The sequence below is a fragment of the Gavialis gangeticus genome, unplaced genomic scaffold (genome assembly GCF_001723915.1).
Source record: "Gavialis gangeticus isolate Ggan-Ray unplaced genomic scaffold, GavGan_comp1, whole genome shotgun sequence".
Classification (NCBI taxonomy): domain Eukaryota; kingdom Metazoa; phylum Chordata; order Crocodylia; family Gavialidae; genus Gavialis; species Gavialis gangeticus.
The window spans coordinates 157,563,281-157,569,718 of record NW_017729025.1 but is presented as its reverse complement, the minus strand read 5'-3'; the positions used below and the strand labels follow the sequence as shown (position 1 = coordinate 157,569,718).

Here is a 6,438-nt window from a genome sequence, read left to right as displayed (position 1 = left end):
GAAAGGGGCTGTGGAGGGGGGGGGGGAGGTTGCTGTGGACCGGCACTAAACAGAAGGGGCCTGATTTGGAGAGGTGCTCTGCTTCCAGGGGCTCTGGTTGGAGCTGCACGGTGCTTTGTGCTTCTGCAGTCACGTCCAAAGGATTTTTTGGCATGTGTAATAACGACCCTTTGCAGAAATGCTGGCTGTAAATCAGCCGGGTTTAGAAGAACCAAGCACAGCGTGGTGGGTCAGTGGTGCACATCTTGTAATTATAGGGAAGTTGCCTTTAAAAAGAATCTACAAGCCACATCAAAGTTCAATCTCCATCAAGAACCTTGCATTTCCGGGCTCTCTCATAAATTAAAATAAGCCACAAATATCATGGAGTTATAAAATATTGTGAGGATTTATTTTTTGTTTTGTTTGTTTTAAGTGCAGCCGGTTCCACTATATGTTTCCTTTTGAAATGTGGGAAGTTTTCTGATTCCAGAGCAGTGTGATCTCATGGAGAAATCGCTGGACCGGGAGTCGGGGAGTCTGGGTCCTAGTCCTAGTTCTGCCACTGATCTGCCATGAGACCTTAATCAAATTACTTCTTCTTTCCCTGTCCACCCTGAGTCTGTTCTGTTTCTTAGACTGTATGTTTTTGGAGGATTTGCTGTCTCTGCTATTTTTATATATGGTGCTTGGCACCAGAGGGTTAGAGGCTGTAGGTGCTACTGTAATACAGCTAATAATGAGGATGCAAGTCTGTGTCCGTACAGGTTTGCATTGTCTGTATTAGTGGGGATCGGTGGTATTGGCAATTAAAATGCAAGTTTCCACACAGAGCTCTTGGGAACAGCTGTGTTGTCACCTAGGACTGGAGGACACAATGTTCTCTAATGAACACTCCTCCCAATTCACTTGCCCAATTCACAAAAGGAGTAGTCTTAAAATACACTACAGAGATGGCACCTCTTGCTGGCTTCCAGCCACCGCAGAGGCTTTGCTTTGGCTTCAGAGATTCTGTTAATGTTGTGCGTTTCCATATACAGTATCCAGTGAGCTTATTTCTTTGTCGACTAGTGAATTCCTGTCTTCAAAGCTAAGGAAAAGTCAATTTTCAACATGAGTTGTTTAAAAGAGAAGTGTAAGAGGCACGTGGTGTTAATCTACGTGTTTCAATTTGAATTCGAAAAGTCATAATTTGATTGCAGTGTGAAACCATGCAAAGATTGCAGTGGCCAAGATTTGGTGGCCCTTGAAAGAGAAATATACAGTCTACCCTAGACAGAAAAAAACCCCCACCCTAGGTCTAACATCTCAGTCCTTCTCCAGACAGAGACATTAATCCACAAAACCAAAATGGCTCTGCGCCAGTTCCTGTAAGACCCCAACTTCCACCACTAAATAAAAATTCACCTCCCAAACCACAGGCTTTGCAGCACATCTCAACTAGGTTATTTCAGACCAAAACACCACATTCAAGCAATCCTCTCCCTCCCTTTGGGGAAATGTCCTGACAGCAGCTCTTGGCCTGAACCGCAGTTGCAGCTGACAGCCACCCACCTGAGTGCAGCTCTAACGTGGGTGCATTAAATGTCAAAGACTCTAAACCTGCAAGCTGTATAAGGTGGACAGTCTCTTGGGGCTCCAGGCAGGTGGGAGAACCCACCTGCACCCAGCTGCTTGCAGGATAGGGACCTACATGTGGTATTCAGCCCACTTCCAATTGACTAATTGAAAGTAGAGAGAGCAGATGGAGCAGTGGATTACAGGCACATGAACTGCGTTTCATGCCGCAGAACGTTGGTTGGAACATACGCCAGTATCTAGGCAATCTCATAACCTCCTGTATGAACATACGTGCTTCCCCGATGTACTTCGGTAGCTCTCCGGTTGTAAAGTATGAGAAGCACTGCTGAGAGAGGGCAACAAGCTTTGATGAACCAGACGCCTGGGAATTGCAGCCACCTCTAATTATAATTAAAAGGAGCTGTTCCTGTTTTCTAGGACCAATTGAAACTGAGGTTGAAAAGAATGATTTTCTTCTATAAAATTCCTTCATTATTTTTTTTTTTCACAGGGAAGGGAGATGTTTCTAAAAGATCAAAGTAGACTGCTGCACTCAGAGAAGTTTAAAAAGCCTTGTCTGCCCTGGGGACTGGTTCTAGTTACAGATGCCAGTGGTTAGCCACCTGTGTGTGTGTCGTAGTGCAAGCTTACAGTACAGGCAGGCAAAACTGGTGTAGCTGGGCCCAGCTTCAAACAGAGGCAAACTGCGATGATGCCTGAATTTGGGCTTTGCCTGTCACCCATTGTGGCTTCAGATCAGTTCAGCTACAGCCCTGGCTGACATCCCCAGTGTAAATGAGGCCTCCCACCTGGTGTCCTTTCCCTTAGGCTCTGCTATTGCTGTAACGTGTCTCTGTCATCCTACAAGCTGATACTCATATCCAGCTTGCTTGAGCGAGGTTGGTTAGTTTGATAATACAGATCTCAAGAGCGAATGTTTTATTGGGGAGCATCACTGGAGACGGTGAACTTGCAGGCTACTAGGTCCTGGCTTCACATCTTCCTCAAGGAGAAAGGGGGTGAGTCTGAGGGGGCACATTTGAGGTGTTACTGCACAAAAAACATCAAAAAGCAGTGAAGTTCTGCAGCCAATGAATGGAAAGAAGGTGAGGAGAGGCCAAGACTGGGGTTCATAATGGACTGAAGGGTGAATTTTGGTTACATCCTTATTTCCCGCTTGGGATGATGCTCTTGTTCACCAACAGTCAGGCTTCACAATCTTCAGACATTAGCAGAGCACCACAGGTCAATGAACATCCCAGGGTTTGCTGATAAATAAATTGTCATCTGATACAAACCAGTCTTTCTGTGGCTTAACACCCACACACAGGGCAGTAAGTGATGTGAGTTACGGATATTTGTATTGTGGCAGAGGGATAGAATGGACCCCAACCAAGATCTGAGCCCCTTTGTGCTAGTTGCTGGATTAAAACATCCTGTGCCCTGACGTCTTTACATCTTAAATAGACATAAACTGGTTATTCCTGGTTTATAGATAGTGCTGAGAGAGAGGTTTGAGTGATTGGCCCCACCCCCTAGAAGCATGCAGAATTGCTGAGACTGAATCCATATCTCTGGAGTCCAGTGCTTCAACTGCAAGACCAGCCTTTCTATCATGATTAGAGTTAGTCACTTCCATAGGTTTCTCGTGTCCCACTTCCTGGAGAATTGTGTGAGCACAAGAAAACTGGAGAGAGAGCTATTTTCACCTACGAGCTGATCAAAATGTGAGAGCTAGCCAGGTGCTAGAGATGAGGATAAAGGACTTAGCTTTGTAAAATCCTCTCAGCTTCAGCTAAAGTATATGTAATGGTGGCTCCTTTTACTTTAGCGGGAGTCAGGCTAGAAATCAGACTTTTAATGGCCTGACTGAAAGTGGAAAGTGAAATAAAGGTGCATCTATCTAGCACAAGGCTTGAGATACTGTATCTCTGCACAGAACAGCCTTGCAGTTGATTAGCTTGCCCTTATAGGTCACCTTTGGAGACCTACAGGGCATGTTCCCCACAAATCTCTTCCTGATGCAGTCGCTATTAAAACTAAGAGAGACAGTTGAGGGTGCATCTTCAGAAAGAAAATGATCCATGACTTGAAAACAGCCTAACTCTTGGTCCTCTGCTGAGACCCAACTTGAAATCCTCAATGAGCATCCTTGAAATATTGTGAGGATAGAACCATTGTTGTTGCCATCACAGAGCCATGCAGGAGCTAAGTACTGCTGTTGTGGAATATGTTAGCATCAAAAGTCCAGGCTCAGGCCCGTCAGAAGTTTAGACGTGCATTGAATTACATGAATCACTGGTAGAAGCTTATAAATTCAGCATCTCCCAGTCCCAGCACTTGCCTTTCCTCTGGTATCTTCGGCCCTCTTCTTTTGACTTTAGCCAGTGTAACCCCTGTAATGCTTAACATGAAGACTTTGTTTATAAAGAGCAGTTAAATAATAGATTGTATAAGCACATTACACTGATAAGTAGCATGTGTTACCAGAGGGCTGTAAGCACATCAGTAGGTGGTGGAAGAAACCACTTACAACTGTCAGTCTGGGGAACCTGTTGGTGTTCTGAAACAATCCATTAGCCATTTATCAAAACATGCATTAATCATTTATAAATACAACCTTAATGCAGTTAACCAGATCCCCTTTGGAAATGCTCCTTTCTGCAAGATTGCTTACGTTCAAGATGAAAAAAGGTCTTTTCATGGGTCCCTGAATGCACTCCTGCATCTCTGCCCTCATCCCCTTCTTTCTGCTGGCAGCTGCCATCATATTCTTGCATCTCAGCCAATTTTTAAGCAGTTTAATTGGTTCTTCTCCTCATGCAGTACCAGGCATCCCAGCTTAGGGAGGCATGACACATAATCAGGTGCTTTCTAGAAAACAAGATTATTGACTTATCAGACTGTCTCCTGCTTTCTTGGACAAATCGATCACAACTTTACGGATGTGGAGAAATACCTGTGGCAGGATCTTGGGCATCGCTGTTGGGCAGTTGTATTAAATTACAGGAGACGCCAAGGTATTTTGGTACCTCATCAACATTCATAGTGTTCGATGGGAAGCCTGCAAAGTGAAACTCAAGGTCTGTAAGACTCCATGGACTTTCCCCTCATATAATAAAGGCAGGAGCTGATGGATCCACCCCGATTTAAAAACAAAAAGACCCCATAGACAAATTAACTTAGGAGCCTAGTTATAGGAGCCAGCCTAGGGCTTCAGAGCAGGAGAGGTTGACAGCTGGGACTGGCTGTAGAAGGTGACTAGAGTTGGAGAAGCAGTGAGGTCAGAGACTGCAGTCACAAATTAATCTCTTCCATCATAGCTATCCTCACTGTACTGATATAATTCCCATCTATATTAAACACACATGTATTATGTACTAGGGAAGACTAGCTAGATTTTGTGGGCTACTCCAATTGTATTGCACGCATCTAACTTATAGTGGCGCATCCCAGATAGCACATGTGTACATATGGTCATATGTGTCTACCCGGCTGTGGGCATATATGCACAACTGTCTAATCCAGTATGATATTTTTGTCCAAAAATTAGGTGTCTGCAAACATTTGCTTATGACTAACTTTGGCAAACTGGTGCACAATTTTGTGTGTAATCAAATGGTGACTCTATGCATGAATTTTTCACAAAGCTTTGGCATTGATCTTCGTCGAATACTTTTTTTTAAAAGCTCATCCTGTCTGTGGTATGTTTGTTCTTTCTTCTCTTTTCTATTTCTGTGCATTTACCTCATTTCCATTGTGCAGAATTGAGGTGTGATCCTTCATCTCTACCCCGTGTCGTTCAGTGGCATTTTCTCTCTCTCTTTCTCCCTTGCGTCCCCCTTTCCTTTCTTCCTTTCCCTATGTTGTGTTCTGCCATCCATCACAGCTAAGTTCTCATGAAACTCAATCTTCAGTTCTGTACCTACTCATTTCTCTCTCCTCTTTCCCTTAGTTCATTCACAGTGCATTTCTTCCTCTGTCTTTCCCTTCTCTCTCAATTCCCACATGTCTCTTGACAGTCTGGCCCACCCATAACTGATATAGAAATAACTGACCTTCCCCTTCACCCACTGTTAGGCCCTCACGTGCCTACCTATCATCCCTGTAAGCCACCAGGAATCTTAGGTCTTTTCTATATGAGGAAATTGCTCTTGTGTGCTTTAAGATGCAGTTATAAAACCAGTTAAGTGGAATCAGTGCAAAAGGCTCTGATTTTTGTTTTAAACCGGGCTTGTTTGGGTTTAGTCATTGGGACTAAGTTTAAGCTACACAGCAATGAGCCATGGTTAAACTGTGCAAGACTGCATGTGGAGGAGGGAAAAGCCAGTTTGGTTTATAGTCATCTTTAACTGATTTAAGCTAAACCACAGAGAAACTTTTGGGCCTGGATAAAGCCAGAATGAAAAAGAATAGTCTGGCATCCAGTCCTGTAAAAGTGCTCCATAGAGACAGATTCCTGTGCTCACGCAAAGACCCATTGAAGTCACTGGGGCTCAGAAGGGTTCAGGTATTGCCAACTTCAGCCATTCAAAAGTCAAAAACCAAGACTGAAAAAAATGAGATGCTATAAATGGTGGGTCCTGTTTTTCCTTCTGTGTTTTGAGCCTATAAAATCCTCCTTTTCAAGATCTTTTTTCACAATCACAAGGGCTAGAAACTTCATAGATTCATAGATGCTAGGATTGGAAGGGACCTCAACAGATCGAGTCTGACCCCCTGCCTAGGCAGGAAAGAGCGCTGGGGTCAGATGACCCCAGCCAGATGCCTATCCAGCCTTCTCTTAAAGACTCCCAAGGTAGGGGAGAGCACCACCTCCCTTGGAAGCCCATTCCAAATTTTGGCTACCCTTACTGTGAAGTTTTTCCTGATATCTAGCCTAAATCTGCTCTCTGTCAA

The 6,438-nt window shown here is 44.1% G+C and overlaps 1 protein-coding gene across 2 annotated transcripts in view; it reads left to right on the top strand.

The window, feature by feature from the left end:
* LOC109299246 (ras-related and estrogen-regulated growth inhibitor-like) overlaps nucleotides 1–6,438 on the top strand; it is a 46,742-nt gene that overhangs the window by 944 nt on the left and 39,360 nt on the right. The gene's annotated exons all lie outside the window — the stretch shown is intronic.